Source organism: Phalacrocorax aristotelis, chromosome 14 (genome assembly GCF_949628215.1).
Source record: "Phalacrocorax aristotelis chromosome 14, bGulAri2.1, whole genome shotgun sequence".
NCBI lineage: Eukaryota > Metazoa > Chordata > Aves > Suliformes > Phalacrocoracidae > Phalacrocorax > Phalacrocorax aristotelis.
In genome coordinates this window covers 14,953,746-14,971,731 of record NC_134289.1, presented here as the reverse complement: position 1 = coordinate 14,971,731, position 17,986 = coordinate 14,953,746, and the positions used below count along the sequence as shown (strand labels likewise).

The 17,986-nt window shown below is 43.6% G+C and overlaps 1 long non-coding RNA gene across 1 annotated transcript; it reads right to left on the bottom strand.

Moving 5' to 3' along the window:
- Positions 1 to 5,527: 5,527 nt before the first annotated feature.
- Positions 5,528 to 17,160, bottom strand: LOC142064513 (uncharacterized). Its single transcript, XR_012663136.1, has 3 exons — positions 16,345 to 17,160; positions 15,831 to 15,937; positions 5,528 to 8,580 (listed from the first exon to the last, which is right to left on the bottom strand). It is a non-coding gene; the product is annotated as an uncharacterized LOC142064513 (long non-coding RNA).
- Positions 17,161 to 17,986: the final 826 nt, after the last annotated feature.

The window sequence follows — 17,986 nt, the reverse complement described above, 5'->3', positions numbered from 1 at the left end:
TCTATTTTATTTCCTTTACTTTCCCAAGAATTCCCAACATCTTATTTACCTTTTTAACTACAATAACCATTCCACTGGCTGTTCAGAAGGTATTCCGAAAGGTGGTGATAGCTAATAAAGAGTCTACACACAGACACAGAGCAAACTGGTCGCTATTAATCACATTAGATATACGCATATTTCTTTTCCCTTTGTATCTTGCTTTGCATTTGCCATCCTATAACTCCCTGTAGCCGCCTTTTGAGTCGATCACCTCAAATAACTTTGGTCACCCTGCTTTTTCTCTCTTTTACACATAACATAGGAATATGCTACTGGCAACCTCCTTCTGGTGGAAAACCAAGGACTTAGTCCTCCCCTTTGTTTTCCGCTATCTGGCTCTTAATTTCCTCTCATCCCAGGGCTGCTAAACTGCCCTTATAGACCTCTCAACGGACCTTCTTCGATGCTTTCTGAAATCCCTAGTGTGCACTAATAACGCAGCATCCTGACCTCCTGAGGTCTTCGACAGTGTTAACACGGAGGCGTGAGGCGTTGACATCCCTTTTACAAAGGTTCCCTGACCTCTTCGCTAGCGTATTCCAGCTACCTGCGTGCCTACGGATTGTGTTCTTGATTACAGCTTCCACTCGTTCGCCTAGCATGCAGGTCAGGCTTCGAGTCACTCCCGCGGTCATCCCTGGATCCAAGCTGTAGACAGCCCAGCCTCTGGTGGCATTTTGAGGAACAGCTAACATGCCACATTACTACATAAGCAATTTCATATTTAACGTCTTTTTGAACATGAAGATACATAATCTCAGATTCTGGCACTATCTACTACCAGTACTGCCATTTTTCTGTAAAAAAACCCACCTCTTTTATTATGGCTCCTTCAGATTAAGATTTCTCCAATTAATGCCTGGTTTAAGGGTTAAGAAAAAAAAAAGTACTGCTGGAAGAACTTCTTTGATCACTTTCTCCCTGAATACTGATGCAACCAAAATATTTCGCTTTTCAGCAACGGCTTTTATCTTCCCTGACTGCTCCTTTTATACCTGGATCAACAGTCTGCTCCAAACGACTCTCTCAAAATCTTCCTAGGTTCTGATGCGCTAAAACTAGGTTTTGTTACTAGTTTTCATATCTCTGCCAGGATGCTCCACTTTTATCTGTAACTAGCAAAAGGTTAGGCTTATTCATGGTTGCTTGCTTGGAAATAGCTGTGCCTTGAAACTCTTTTTTAAAAATGTTTTAATTACTTCCTTTATACTGCTGTGCAATCATGTTGGCTTTTGAAGGTCATTAAAGTAAAATGAAATGCTACTGCAGTAGATTTGTTTCAACATTCCTCCTTAAAAGAAACGCTGTTCTTTATCGAGTATCTCTGCTACCATTAGGTCTGGAACCAGCACACCTCACTTCAGAATGGCAAGTCACAGCACAGTGTCGAATGCCATATCCTGCGTTATGCTCATCATGCCAGTTACATAATATGGCATGAAATAGTGCATTGTTTTATTTTTAATACATAAACCATTTTATTTTATTAAAAAGACTAAAGTAGCCATTATGCGATAGAGGTTGACATCTCTTATCTGATTTATTGGGTAGCTTGTGATATAAATGATGACCAAATACAATGAAACCATTTAATACGAGGAAGAAGAAAAACAGATAAGCATTCAGCGTCCTAATTAGAGGAGCAGCTATTTTCTGGATATGTCTCTTAGCCTGGAATCATTTTTCTAGGATATTGAAAACAGATGCTCTTTTAATTAGAAGCAGAAAATCTCAGCTTCAGCTAGCAACACCCAAGAGTACGCTTGAGTGTATTGGAGATAAAGCACAAACTTTGTACGAGTCCTACCACCTTCTGTTATGTAAATGTCTGCTTATGTATAGATCTGCTAGATGGCATCAGACCGGTTAAAACATGTGCGTCTCCATGTGGCCGTGACAGTCTCCCCTCCACGGAGGAGGGGCTACCAGTCGGCAAAATAGCGTGAGCTGTTCTTGAACACCAGCGGTCGAGACCTGCAGCTTTTTAAACAGAGCATCCTGGATTCTCTCCCCAGTGCTGTCTATATGCAATTTAGTTGGCTGTTGCCGCCTATGACTATATATAGAACCAGATTTATTACTACGGGTGTGTTACCAAAAGAGCAGATCCAGCCTGATAGAAGGAAAAATATTAATTCCGTTGAGTTCAAAAACATCTCCTGTAGTCTGCTTATCCTTCCCCCTCTTTTATAGCCATGACAGCAGTGATAGATGCCTAAAAAATACCTAAGCCAGAATAAATCTCAGCAGAGAACATGAAATGAAATGTGGCCTCTCACAAATTTCAATTTTACAACAACAAAAATACAGTAGCACCCCACTGCAAAGGACAACTTCACACACGCAAAGAAACCAAACCCATTTGATCACCACAGGTCATGCCGTGTCTAAATATGACAGCAAGAAAGAGGAGGGAAAAGCACAGCCTTGTTTACAATACCGCCTCTTGAAGTCCGGGCAGCCATCCCAAAAATAATAGCCAGCAAGTCACCACAAAAAGCAGGGCCTGGACCTTCACTCCTTTTGGCTCTATGTAAGGTAGAGGTTAACTATAGCATTGTTATTCCTTCACGGTGGCAGGGTTGTCCATGACAACACAGTTAAGACAATTCTTGCCTTCCTACATTGTTTTGACTGCCCCAAGTCGCATCCTGTTCACCGAGCATTTCTAAAGGCAGAAACATCCTAACGTTTTAACTTTTCCCTGGTTAAAGCCTTGGCTGGAGGCTGAGAGGTAAGTGCACAAGAGGTACCTTGTTGGCTTGAGGTGACACAGTTGACCATGAGACTTGCCTAAGCTAAGCCAACGAGCTAGTATCTTAAATACTCTGAAAGCCCTAGAATCACTGGTGTCTATCAAAGACTAGTTAGCTCTGAGAAAAGGGGAAAACAACTCCTCCTTAAGTTCTTTTAGTTACTTTAAAGAATGAAAAGAGATTAAAAAACCTAATGGAATAGGGCTTTAACTGGCTCACCAGTGCTAATGACACCAGCAGTAATTAGCTTATTCAATACACTCTCACTGGATTGGAATAAAAAAGGGTTGGGGTGTTTTATTGTCCTGCTGTCTTGAACACATTTACAATATCCAGACTAGCTTGCAGACCTTGGCCCCAAGCAGATCACAGGACATCTGCATGCAGGCTGTGTCTGCTTGTTACTATAGAAAGGACAGTGTGGGAGGCAAGCTGTAGTGTTTTAAATAGGCTTCAAGACCTAGAAAAAAGCCTGAGTCAACTGCAGAGAATAGGGAGAGCGAAGGGAAGGAAAACTGATATAGTGAGATGCATAAGCAGATTGGCAAGACTTGTGACAGTTGGTGTTTTCCTTGGAGCCTCAGCTTTTAGAATGAAGGGACTAAGGAGGGAGACGGATTTAATTTAATATCAAAATATTTCTAGCTCTTGACCAGGTTATTTCAACATCAAATCTGTAACAGCCTCTCTCAATTTACACATCAGTTGAATGAAAACAGTGAAGCCTTTAGAGAGGGGCAAGAGAGTTCAGGAGACATGTCATTTGTACAGTTTAGCTATTAAAAGCTAAAACTTTCTTACTGTAAACATGGTCTTGTTTTGAGAGTCAGTACACTACTTTGGACAGAATCACGTGGAAGCATAAAGGGAACCAGAAAGGCTGGGGAGAGCAGAAGGCTAAACAGGAATGAGCTAAGAAAATCCTGTGCTTTCCTTCCGTCGTAGCTGCCTTGGTACAACAGCATTTAAAAGCTAGCTTCAAATTACATTGCGTCGTCCAAAGCGAACCTAGAAGTGATGGTAGCTGGGCCTAGAGATCGGAGGGTGCATTGTAGCTGTGTCTTGACCTTGTACGCCAAGACAAAGGTCTCGTGTTCTTCCCAAGGGATGACTGGAACTTCTCTATTGCAAAAATCTTTTTCTTTCAGAATTCAGCAAAATGACTAGTGAGTAACTCCTGCTGATCACACTCCAGCTCTGAGGATCCTCTAGCACTCTGCAATTATGAAGTCTTTCATTCACACCCAGGAGTTGCAAAGCCAGCCTTATACCTACATTACAGAAGAATAAACGGTGGTTTGGGCACACCGCGTGACAAGCTCAAGGTCACACAGCAAAGGAGGAGCAGATCTTGGAATAAACCAGGACAAGCTTATAATTCCTGCTCCCTCTTGGCTGGCATTCTTTCCTATTCCTATGCTCAAGTCTGATGACTGTACAGCACTGTAAATACCAGCCAGTCCTTCAGCACAGAAGGACAGGGTTTGCTTTAATGCTATTTTTAGTTAAGCAGATCCCACTTTTAAATCTGCAACGCCTTCATTTTCAATATCGTGATTATGTTTAATGTTCCATAGGAAGATGAGGGGATTAGTATGAATCAGAAAGCACAATGCAGCGTAGGCAGTACCACACTGCCTTCTGAAACACCAGCACAGAGCGAGCAGGAGCTTCGGCGGGGGCTTTACACGGGGAGGAGGCAGCTGGACGTGTCAGCTGGGTGCCTCATCAGGCAGCTGGTGCGAGTGGAAGGTCAAGAACGCGTTTACTGTTTACTGCATTTGTAAATTACTAATTATTCAGCTCACTAAGCAAGGCAGGCTCATTGCCTTGCGCGTGACATTCCCCCTCCCAGCAAGTCTCGGCGCATATGGAAGAGTACGAATTCTCAGCTATATTTTGATAGATGGAAGTCATTAAAGTGCCATAATAAAGGGCATAAAGAGCTGTAATGGGTAGGTCACTAGGAAGTCTAAGCACACTTCCACGTTTGTCAGAGAACAGGTGTAGAAAATAAAGTCCTGCTGTGCACTGAAAAACAGCAGTGCTCTGCCTCTCAGAGAGCTCGGGGGGATGGTAAGGTGGGGCATCCGTGCCTCTGAGGCAGTGGCCTAGGAGGCGTTAAAGAAGGGCCTTCATTCGCATCCACAGCATTCTGCTGTAGGTGACGGAGATGGCAGCCGGAGAGACCGACTCTGAGCTGGGGAGATTTCGGGGGTACCAACCTACAGAAGCCCGGGAGCTACAATGCAAGAAGAGTGACTGATGCCAAGAAAGAAAGCCAGGAAACGGTCCGCAATGCGAGGGTCACAAAAAAAATTATACAGGGGTCCCTGAACCAAGCCCAAACGAAAGGAAAACCTGGGGAGAATAATATCCAGCTCCTAGTTCGCTTGCAGTCACTTACAGTAGCTAAGTGGCATCATCTCCAGAAGTGTATCCCTGTGCAGGGAAATCTCTGTGACATCAAACCGTAGTGAATAGGGCTAAAGGATGCAGTTACGCTCTGTACGAAGATTTGGTTGCTGCAACACCTACAAAGACCCTTTACAGTTGTCCTAGGCTGAAAAAAAGATTAACCCCTCCCTGTACTTGACTGCTCCGACAAGAACGGAGTGAAGATTAACAAACCAGCAGATCTTCCCAGGATAAAGACAAGGAAGGCAGTACAGAAAAATCAGGAAGAGAGGAATTATGGGTAAAGCCAATGTTTGGCAGAGAGGGATGGAAATACGGGTCAACCATAGCAGACGAGTGAGACAGTGCATTTTCCAGAATATTGGAAAAATAGAAGTAAGCAATCCAGGTGGCAGGGATGGACTTAAAACCAAACCACCCTAAAATGCTTCAGTGGAAAAAACAACACAGGAATGAAAGCAGCCATTAAATCCAACAGAGACTGTGAATGAACTGTATTGTTTCAGAAACAGTTCTACGCCAAGACACCCCCAAGCAAGTCACTCAATCGTTACATATCACTAGAAGCCAGGCTTTATGGACAGCGTTCAGAGACCGGGGGCAGGGGAAGTGAAGCGATGCTTTGGAGGGAGAGAGGAGAAGAGCATTCTGCTAGAAATGGCAAAAACAGTTGGGTTTTGTGACAGCAACTTTCAGTTTTTGATTCTGGCTGTGCATCGGAAAGGAGATGTACACCTGAGATGAGGTGGCTCTGAAATTACAACACGATGTGGCTTTTCCCTTTTTTTTTTTTTCTTAATTTATTTTTGGGGTTTTTTTCCCTCATTTTTAGTTGGACTCCTTCAATACAGGCTCCCATGGAAAGAGGCAGTTCAAGACTTTTTCCATCACAGTTTCATTTGCAGTCCCTGCGTTACCCTGAAGTGCATGAAACAGCAGCTGACATTTTGAGAGACCTGTTTCAAATTTAAGAGGCACCATCAGCTTCTGCAGCATTTCACGCAGCTCAGGACCCACTGGAGAGATCCTTACGCCGAGGCTCTGCCAAAGATTATTTCAGTCTTGCTGCATATATATAATGCATATACATACACTGGTTTAGAGTATTTGTGAGGCTGTTGCTCTAAGCTTTCCCCATAATCTATGACCTTAATGTGCATCTCGGATTTTTTCTGCAGGTGCTGTTGCACGTTGATCTCATGCCAATACCCGGTTTCTGGCGTGACTCTGTGGTAGGTAACCTCAGTGATGTTTGAGCAGCTCTGGAGGGCTGGAGCTTTTAAGAACACTTGAAGAACTCCATCAGTCAAGATGACACGCTGAGTAGTGCGCACACAGTACTTGGAAACCTGTTGCCCCTACTGAACGGTAGCATACTCAAGGGGCAGGTGCACACGGGTCAGCGGGGCATTAACTCTGTGTGGGAGCTGACTTTTAAGCGACTTAAAGAAAGAGGAGGGAGGGCAGTGGCTCCTGTTCTGTCTAATTAGAGAAAAGTTTTGTTTTAACTGTTACTTTAAAAGCTGTCAGGTTGTAGAAGAAATACCATTCCCATGAAATGACTGGAGAGACCTACAGGACAGATTCAACTGGCAGAACTACCATGGACTATAATGAAACAGCAGAGGCAGAAAGGCAGGCAACTATATCCTCTATGCAAGTACGGCTAGAAACGGCTTCTCCCTTGTTTCCATCTTCTCCCGATATACAAAGGGCAATACACAGATCCAGGGAAAATCTAGGCAGGGATAACACCACACTTAGCATGCGGTTTCCATATGCCCCCGAGTTTGGGCAGTAGCTTGACTCCCTTGTTATTTTACCTTTGTTCCTTTCTGAAATAAATCTCATCTCAGTTTGCCTTTTGAGCGTAACAGAATAATCAAGAAGTGGCACTTAAAAGTGAAAAGCAGATTTAGAGATCCTCAAGCTGTTGAATAATGTGATTACGGATCTTCAGTTGTTGGAAGGAGCAGCAAAAGGCGATGGATTAAGTTGCAATGATTTTAGCACATCTTTTCAGCAAACCAGATATACGTGCTCTAGTTCTGCTGTTTTCTACAGAGGAACATCAGGCACTTTCATCATGGACTGGAAGCTTCTGCTGGAAAAGAAGGGCAGCGGTGAGATTCGGAGTTTGCATGAACTGCCCGTGACCCCCTTGGCTGTTTTGTCAGTGCCTCTGCTGGGCTGCCCCTGAGCCTCACCCATCCCAAGAGGAGCTTCCAAAGGTCCCTTCGAAATCAACTGCAAAATAATTACCGCAGTGCCTGGCTCCAGATCAGACTTGGAAAGTGCTAAGTCATCAGCCCTAGGAGCTATAAATTATCTGGTCAGTCTCAACGAAAAAATATGAAAGCCACAGCTTCTTGAAAGCACATCTAGACACAGCGTAAATCCAGTCCAATTAAAATAAAAACACATGATGAAAACATGTAATGCTTTCTCCAGCGGCTTGTGGTGCCTTTAGCACCCAGGGGGAAGCAGATAAGGACGGCTTCGAGACTGAGCAGCGCTCACGCCATCCTGGGTATGTCGGTTTGAGTCTAAGCCTGCTCTGAAAAGCAGGGAAGGCTTTTATAGTGGAGCTTTTCCAGATTCTTAAGATAAAGATGATCTTGAACACCTTCCCTTCAGACTTCCCTTCCCCCCGTCTTTGTGCCTGACTACAAGGAAAAGGTAACATTTTGACATGGAACTGACAATCCAGGGGACAAGTATATTAGGAAAATATACTTTGTTTATGAATTGCCATTGAACACTTTCCAATTCTCACATTTACTAATATTCTCTAAGTAATTTTCTGCAATAAGTTTTTGGCCTAAATACTCTGAGCCATTTACATTTTTTTGAAACCCTATCCTTGCAGAGCACTTGATAAATAGCTCATGTGAGTGAAACCAGGCTCCTTTTGCAAATAGTTTTGTCTTAGACTTCAACATTTGCCTTCTTTCAATACTTCAACTTTTATTTATCTAAGATTAGCTGTTTCACAAGCATTCTTTGCCACAGATTTCTTCAAACCTCTTTGCTAAAATACTCTGTTAAGATAAGAATAGATAAAATTCTCCATTTTCTTAAAACAGAGACAAAATGTACTTTCACTTATTTGTCCAGCTGTGTTAATAGGCTATTAATCAAATAATGAAGAAACATTTATCCCGTTATTGTGCAGACTCCGGTACTGTTGCACTTAAGTACCTCGCAATTTTATCCAGAAAATGCTTCTATGAGGAAAAGATGTACCGATGCTCCTATTTTACAGCCTAAGAGCAAGGCCTGGAGAGGCTATTCAGCCTTCGGGGGATCGCCCAGAGCTTCTGACAGAAAGGAAAACACAGCCACGGACTCCACCTCTTCTTTCCTGAGAAAAAAAGAAAACTGTTTTACTGATTGATCCTCTCCGACCGGCACCACTCAACTATTTCTGTTTATATGGCTATTTTTTGAAAAGAAAAAACCAGAGTGCAAATGGTACACTACCAGACGTGAGGCTGGCGTGGTCTTGAAAAGAAATCACAGACTAACAGGAAACACACAATTCAAGTACTAAATAGGAACCCAGCCAGACTTGACCCATTTGGGTCAAAAATCAATTGAAGCAACTGAAAAACGAGATCGCTATGTCACGCTGCGCACTTCAGAGTTGGGTCAAAACTGCAAAACACAGCCCACAGTGTCCTACATTCCGCGTATACAAATACTTGAATGGACTGACAGGAGGAGCCAGGAACACCCTCCCGACACTTGGGAAGTCTGATGGCTGGACATAACCAGGCACGGATGCTGCAGGCATCTGCCCAGGGTGCAAAACAAAGCCTGGAGAGGACACCGTGCTTTAGGAAAGGCAGATGCTTCAGAAGCGGGGTTCAAACATGAGAAAGGGAGCTGTTTAAAGCTAGTCAGGAAAGAGAAGAAAATGCCAAATGTCTGGGTGACTCCTTGAGCTAAGCTCCCTGCTGAAGTTAAGTCCTTCTGTTCTGCAGGGTCCTGCTTACCCAGCTTCAGCCTAAAGTACTGTTGCCCCCCACCCCAGGGTAAACTCTTTAACCGCCCTTTAAAGAACTGAGCGGGCCTTGCTGTTTTCCCATTGAAACGAGGCTGCTAAGGCAGAAGAGGAATTCGTGTTTCCCGTGCCACAGCAACTGAGGGCTCTCATCCTGAAAACCTAGGTCCTGTAAGGGCCCAACAGGAGGGCTGGGAGGAGGGTCAGAGCTGCATCCCCCGTCCCCTGGAAGGTTACAGGATGACAGCTGAGAGGGTCTGCAGGAAGGAACAGACAAGCACCACCATTCTGAATAGCACTCGGAGACGCCTGATGCTGTCGGAGTCTTTTAGGGATATGCCAGCACCAGGCTGTGTTTTAGCCTCTCTGACACTTTGTCTAGCTTCTGGATCCCAGTGGTACTGGGGTAGGATGTATTTTGGCACAACGTCAAAAGTCACAAACTAGTGTGAAAGATTTACTTAGGTAACTTTCCACAAAAAATACAAGATTCTTTACAAGTAGCACATTTACTTCTAACTTTGAAGTTAAAAAAAAAAAAAAATCACAAATGCTTTTACTAGCTAAATATTTATAATAGCTTGTCTTCTGCGTGCGATGCTTAATGCCTTCCAAGTACTTTAACAAGCTAGAAATAGAGCAACAGTCAAAGCTGAAAGAGCCATACTTGGGGTGAAAAATGGAAATTGTTTTAAAACACCACCACCAGTTAGAAGAGAAATGACATATTTTAATGTATGGGCTATTTTAAGTCAAGCAGGCTGTAAGGATTACAGTTAGAATTTGGCCAGAATATCAGGCCAGGATATCATACTTGCAGAAGAGAACAGCTGTCAGTAACACAAGTAAATAAGCCATAGGATGATTCCAAAGAAGGAGTCATCTGCACAAGCCTGGAGCCTGAGCACTTTTGATGCTCCATCCTGCAATGCCCTGTGTCTCCTGGTAAGGAAGCATCCCCGGAAACAGATCTTTACCGTCCAAAATTACATGCGAGATGCCCAAGGCATGCAGTGCAATTGTAGTAATGCGTCTTACGAAGCTCTCGTAACATGGATGGTCTGCATTTGCTGTAGGTTCTTCCTCGCTCGAGCAGCGACGCTCACTCTTCTACCGCTTGGATTTCTTCCCCGAGCGCCACAGCCCTTCGATAGCCAGGCTTCCGCAGGCAAAGCGCCAGCGCGATAGCGATGTCAACAGGTGAAAGCCCTGGGCTCTCTCCAATGCATGCCTACGCCTTCTGCAGATATAAAACATCTTGGTGAGAAGTTCACGACGCTGGCAGAAACAGGCAAAAGATGTGTATTCCAGCCATGCTGCAGCCGCCAATATTGTCACTTGACAGCGGCTGGCAGGAAACCTTGCCACTGCAGACCTGACCTCAGCCTTCACTCATTTGGGTACTCTTCAAAAAAAAAATCAACTCTCACTTTCTCCCATGTCACAAAACGCTGTTTTCCTTACCGGGAAAGACTGAAGGGGCGCACATTTGCTCTGCAGTCAATAAATTTGTCTTTAGAGGCGAAACTTTGGGTAGAGAGACACACCCCTAATTGCCCTAAGTGCTTGAAAATTTGCGCTAAATACATTTCTATATATTCCATCAGCCACTTTTCTGCAGCTTAGCTATTTGAGATTGCTATGTGTGTCTGCAAAATACAAAGTTTCATTCCCTAAAAATCAGAAATCGCATTGTGGCACTTGAGCCCTTTGTTTTTCGCTGCTTTTAAAGCCTGTTTGCCAAATGCAGTATGTTTATTCGCTGAAATTTCGTTGACAGATGGTGGGTGCAGACTGATAGTAAGGCATTTTCACAAGTGACGAAAATGCATTTGGCCATTCGTACAGGCTGCCAAAGAACTCGAACCAGCAAGGCAGGGCGGGGAGGAGAGCAAGGGGAACCGCCGCTTCTCTCGCGTCACGTCGTCATTGAGACTCAGCTGGGTGCTGCGAAGCACCGAACGTTCTGTGACCAACAAATAACGCTCTGGTTTGTGTCTCAATTGCTGTTCCGGCAGCTCCAGACCAGCCCCTTTCACCAGGCAGACACGCTACCTAAAAGTTCTTAAATTAACGTTTTCTTCCTTGTACAGCGGTTCTATAAATTTCCCTCTTTGGGCTGCGGAGGGGCCACAAATGAGATCACGGCCTCTTTCTTCAAGGTGTTGTACGAAATTACAGATCAAAAGCTACAGCCTGAAGCCAAGGCTGGCAAGGGAACATTAAGTGGTATTATTCTTCACCCAAGTGAGACGGAGAATGTCACTCCTTTGGGGTGAGTCTACGTAGTCTAGATGGTCCAGGAAGAAAATGCATCAAAGTCAAAGACGACGTACACAACTCGGGGCAAAGCGTCTCAGGTTGCGGCAGATTTATGCCAGTTTAAGGATATTACGGCTGTAATACTTTCCTCTCTTCCCTTCAAGCCTGCTGTGATTTTCATGGGATATCTAACGTCAAACCAATCTGACTTGCCTGGGATTATAAAAGAAAGCCACCATTTCCCAGAAATGGAAGACAATTTTCTGAGTCCCAATTTAGTAGCTTATCATCACTTCCTTCCTTATTTCTGCATCTTCCAACACCTCAGTACACTGAATGCAGCCTCGGCTTTGAATAGAAATGTATCGGCTACATACAGAGGGAAGAGCAGTCTGAAAGCTACTCTCCTTCCTCCTCCTAGTCATGGTGCACATCAAGAGCTTCAAAAAGAATGGAAGAAAAGTAACGATCTCAAAACCACATGGCTGATAGGAGAATCTCCCCCTAGATAAATATGCTATATACGTACATTCCTGTGGAAGCGTGCACCTGACATCCCTCGCGATCTTCGCCCTAAGCTGGCGTAGCTTCGGGTGCACTGACTCACGTAAGCCTCAGCACATTCACTGCATCTCACTTAGACAAAATAGCAAGGCTGCTGCTATGCCAAGAGGAGATGTTCTGAACCGGTCTCAGCTGGGAGTCTTGTTTTATGCAGCCTACAGAAAAGGCCTCTGAAAAGCAGCACATTAACACAAAACACAAGTGGTAACTGAACAGGATACAATGAGACTGTTCTCACAAGCGTCTCATCAATAAACATCATAAAAGACTTGCGTCAAGAAGTAGTACTCCATCTACCAGCATACGCAAGCCATAGTAAATAACGAAAACATAAATAGGAGAGCAATAAGGCAGGCGGGCAGAGAGTACCAATGATAGCACGGAAACACAACTAAAGCAGCAAGGTTACCGGTGAAAACGGAGGGTATTTTCTATAAGGGAAATTGTGCATATTATTCTGCTACAAGAGAGATTAGTACTGGGGTGAAGAGTAAAGGGCGTGGATTCATTCTTCTATCATGATGCTGGAGTTAAGAGAACCGAGTCCTTTGTGTTTGCAAAGAGTCACTTGGGAAAAAGAACTTGAATTTAACTTTTAATTGAAGTCCTTCCACGTCTCTCATTGCAATGTGAGTGCTCTCATCAGAATTCAAGGAGCTTTTGTTTCTGCAGTGTAACTCGCTTCAAAATGCCTCGGTTCTCGAATGAGTGCACCCGTACTGTCCGTTTTGGTCTGAGTAATCAGTGTTAAATTCACCTGACTAGATTAACCGTCTGAAGCGCCCCCATACAGACAGGCAGTAAATGAGAGAGGGAAAAGAGATGCACCAAAGAGGAAGAAAATAAGACAAGACTCTGAGGCCCGCTTTATCTTGAGCTGCAGGCAAGGCTTGCCTCTAAAGGCATCAGGTAAGTACACACGCAGTCTTAAACTCATCCAACAAATGCACAAACCGCATTTGCCCAGAAAATGAATACGCGAGCATTCACGTGAGAAAGGCATTAAGAAATTAAGTTAAAGATAAAAATTGGAATCTATTCTTGAGTTCTTACAGCACAGGCGTTTTCTTTAATTGGAAGCAAGCATCCACGTAAGAAATACAGCCCTGTAACTTTTAATAGTTACATCAGCATAATCAGTTGTGACGGAAACTCCAGATACGTGCTCTCATCTCTCGACCTTGGAGTCACCACGCTTCTCTCTAGCTGTAATTAATACCCTTGTATTTGGGGGCAACGACTTTGTAGGGAATGTCAGTAAATACGGGAAACCAAGGCTGTAATTTCACTGCATTTCAGCTCTCCTCTACGTGAAACTAGAGCTACCGAGAGGCTGCATAACAAAGACTAGTCTTCCAGTACCAAGCCCCGGCTGATCAGAACAAACCCCATTAACAAACTAAGCACTTGTGGTCCAGACGTTTCTCCTTCAAATGGCTCCCTTTGTTCTACAAGTTTGACAAAGGAAAAAGCAAGCAGTCTAAAAGAAAAATGTTTACATCTTGTTGGAGAGGGGGATTTATATCCATCTCTGCCCTTCATCAGGTTAAAACTGACTGATGGCTCCTCCAGCTCTGGCTGGAGGCCGTAGCAATATCCATTATGTGGCCTGCCCAGCTTTATACTTGTATAAACTCAGCTTTACCTCAAAACCCCCAAACAAACAAAACAAACAAAAAAACAAATAAAAAACACCCCCCCTCAAAAACCCCCTCAAACAAACCCCAACCCACAAACCCAAGAGCACCAAATTTATCTTTCATCAGTCTGTCTGCATTAAAAGAAAAAATTTTCATGTTTGTGCCCCTACCCCCCCATTCCTCACAGGTGACAATTGTCCGACGGCTAAAAAATGATAAAGGCAGCAACATTTTGCCTTTGAGCTGCAGGAGAAACTCTTGCCTTCAGCAGCACTACAGCAAGGGCTCAAAGTCCGGTCTGGAAGACCAGAAGAAATAGAAACAGAATGATGTGAGGAGTAAACACAGAGAAACGCTGATTGTGAAATACTGAAATGTTATTTCCTGGAGTAATTACGTGCCTCAGTGAGTGCACTGAAATCAGCAACGCTAAGGTGGCTGGACACTTCACGCAGCATCATGCAGCAGAGCTTTCCTGTTGAGCTACACCCTTAGAGTAGCACGTTTCCTCTTTATGGCATCTTTCAGAGTATTATATTACTAATTTTTTTTAAATCCCTTACAATTTCTTTAAAAATTGGACACACTCTTTGCCCCTCAGGTCCCTACCTGTAAAACAGGATACAGTTTCCTATCTGTAAGACATCTGTAAAAAGATGTTCAGCTGCATAAAAAGGACTCTGTAGTCTCCTGGGATAAAGCACAGGCTCTTCCAAGAACGAAAGACACTCAAAAAGAAAAACTGCCCCTGCAATCACATCTGGTAACAGGGTGCTCTGCCTCTCGCAGATCACCCTGCTGCTGAAGGGTTTAATTATCTTCCTGTTTGAAGTAACAGCTAACCACTCGCTGCCCTTCCAGCCCCGTTCCCCCTCTGTATTGATAGATTTTGTACCAACAGGTAGGTAAGCCAGGTAATGAAAAATCCAGGTAATGAAAACAGTTTTACAGTACATCCACGGTCTCAAAGCAAACAAACAAAAAAAAAAGGCTAACAAACAGGGGCTCTGGGGCCTCCAGCAGGGTGAGGAGAGAAGCAAGAAACACAGCCAGCGTCTCAGTCCCTTCAAAAAGAGCAACCCGAACCGTACGGAGCCAGCACACAGCAGGCAGAGCTGGACCGTAGCCACGCTCCCGCTCGCGCCAGCGCGAGCCTGGCTCTCGTGCCCTTTGATGGTTAGCACTGGCAACGGGGCACCGACCACTTCAAAACCTGTACGCAGAGGTGGTGCCTGTAACTTGAATAAAGAAATTTAGAAGAGAAAGGTCACGGCCCAGTGCATGGATCGCAAAAGGAGAGACACGGAGCAACTTCTCGTGAGGCACCGGGACAATTTCCGTGTGCTGCGTACAAGACAGCGACACATGGCAGAGGAGTTTGTTGACAAGTTAATGAATGTATTACTTACCTCGGTGCCTAAACAAAAGAAAGATGCAAATCTGTTTGGGTTTGGTTTTTTTCCTAGTAAGAGGAAGACCTGTACACCTAACTTTGGAAGCTGGTACCTAAAAATGTGCCTCTGTCAGTGGGAAAAAATGCTGTGATCACTGAATTCTGGACCTTTAAAATTTCCAGCTCCAAGTCAACATAACTAGACGCTGGTGTTTCAAATACTTGTGTCTCAGAGAACTTCCTCCGCAGATTTGTATGAATATACCTTAAAGGACTGTAGAGAGCTCTAAATATGTCATAAAAGGAAAATGCTAGTCAAGCTGTAGGTATGTTTCCATAACGAGACGGGCGCTGTATCTGTGAAGGCGTACACAACAGTGACTTCGGCTGTGAAAGCCTTGTCAGATCAGCCTATCAGTTATTAAGGTTAAAAACTCCCTGGTGTCGCTCCTATTGCTCGAAATACTTAATCTGCTTTAAACAGAACTTAACGATACGCTTCCGGCAGGAGCATTTATAACGTGAGAGGCCTCGGTTCCTGTCCTTGCTCCTACAGCAAGGGGTACGGCGCCCGTTTTAGTGGGACAAGGGTAGAGACATAAGCATGAAACTGCTCACTCCTCCCAAAACAAGAATACAACTCTTTCATTATCAGAAAATCCTGAACACTTAATTTTGAACACAGGCGGATTCAGAAGAGTTTTCAGGACTGGCATCTGACATCTGGATGTGATGCCGTCGCATCTTACCTGACTTAAAAGCAGCGGCAGTTTCAGTGAACTTGTATTACGCCTGCATCCGATAAACACTTAAGGATTTTCCTTCCAGGGAACAACAAGATTAACAGCCGGTGCCTCTAAGAAAAAACAGAATGTAATAAAGTAACAGGCTTCGGAGGTTTGAGGAAGTTGCCTCAGTTTTTCATTTGAAAAAAAAAAAAAAAAATCAAGTGGTTTCAAGAAAGAGCTTTACCTATGGCAAAAGAGCCCGTGAATCCCCACAAATTTTAATACAGAGTTATGTTCTGGAAAAACAATTACTAATGAAGAAAAGCCATCTGTTCCCCATAAATTAGAACTAGTTAAACATCCATTGGAAAAATATTTATTTGACTAAACAAAAGAACTGCCTGCACCCCTCTGTGCTTGAAGCCAAATTTCCTCGCTTGTGTATTCACGAATAGGTGGAAAATAACTCTCCGCGCAGGCTATACACACTCAGTTAGCATAAACTGTCACAAAGGCTTTCCATTTTAAGTCATACCTTTTACAAGTAGGACTTGACACTCAGCCAGTCAGCCTGATGCTCTCTCATGCTTTTTGCATACTTTAGAGACTAGATTATTGTTGTCTGGTCTCAGCTAAAGGTCTGTGGCCATACAAGGCTCAGTGTGCCTTCTTCAATTTGGAGTGATTGTTACTGAAGCGCCCGCAATCGGTGTTTGGATTTCACACGCTGGAAATGCTGGATTTACAGATAGGAAATAGGCAATACTTTGCAAACCTTTCAGAACCACCGTTATTTGAACTCCCGTTAACTGTGCATCGCAGACTGCAGCACCCATCGCTTCAGCATTCGGTCACTTGGGTTCTTCATGCCACGTGTGGCAGCCGTTGATGTACGGCCGTCACTCAGGCTGCAAGTTCCCACCTCTGATTTTGCTAATACTTTCCGTCTTGCAGGAGAAATTGTCGCAGAACAGATACTCCCTTACTTTCTTGAACCTAAGCGCGATTGTCTGGTTTGGTTTTGGGGTCATTTTATTACTTTACAGCTTGCAAAAAACGAGAGAAGAATCTTCTGCCAGGCCTGTGACCTTGAGGATGACAGTTGGAAACTCTGCTCTTAATCTTGCAAGAAAAAACAATCAGTGCTATATACAGCATGAAATGACTGTAAACGAGATGTTGTAACTATAAAAATAAATAGAGTGTCGGAGATAATGTTTGATGCGTCTGTTTGCATCAGGGAGAGTTTCTCGAATTTTAAAAGAACCATTTGATAAATGCAAGTCATCTTCTGTGTATGTTGTTAAATAATTTTTAACGTTTTTTTTCATCTGCTGTAGTTCTTGTACTGGCCCTGTGAACATACAGGGAAAAGAAAGATTTAGTCCCTCTCACATACCAGAAATACTTTTTTTCCCTCTAGTCGTTACATTCCGTACTACACGCAGCAAAAATCCCCAAACAAAACTTTTAACGATGAATAATTATATAGCAAAACTCCTGTTTTGAGGATTGAGACACCTCTTAAAGGGTCCCTTCTTTTTCAGAAATGACCAAACATTTTCCTGAAAATAGAAAATACCAAGAAATCTGATGAAACAGAACAGCAGCCTTCCTTCTGCTGAAACTTAATGCCTCACTTCTGTGCTTATCGAATTAAGTGTTCCATCCCAATTAATTAACATTTTCCAAATATAACTTCCCGGCCCAAACCACCTCTTTAAGGTAGGCCCGTTAAAAATCAAACACAAGGCTAAATAAGTGAAAAGCAGAACATCAGGGGTTTGGTTTTGGGGTTTTTTAAACAGCTTAATTCGAAACTATTTTGCCATTTTTGTGTTTCACGTATACTACAAACCATATATTGGTCATGTACTTACCTCTAGTAACACTGATTTTTAGGAAGTGTTCTTGTGGGGTGGATGGGCGTAGGATTTGCAGAATTGGGAATTTTTAAGACCATAACAACAACCAAAAAAAAAGGAAGACAAACCACCACACAACTCGAAGGGGAATCCCACACTGGATAGATTAGCTGACCTAACTTACCCCTCCAAAAACTGAGGAAGAGGCCACTTGAGTTTGAAGTGACTACAGAACCATGAATTCACACCATCAAGCAGGACAAGTCAATGAGTTATGATGGAACAAACCCCTCCTTACACAAAAAACACACC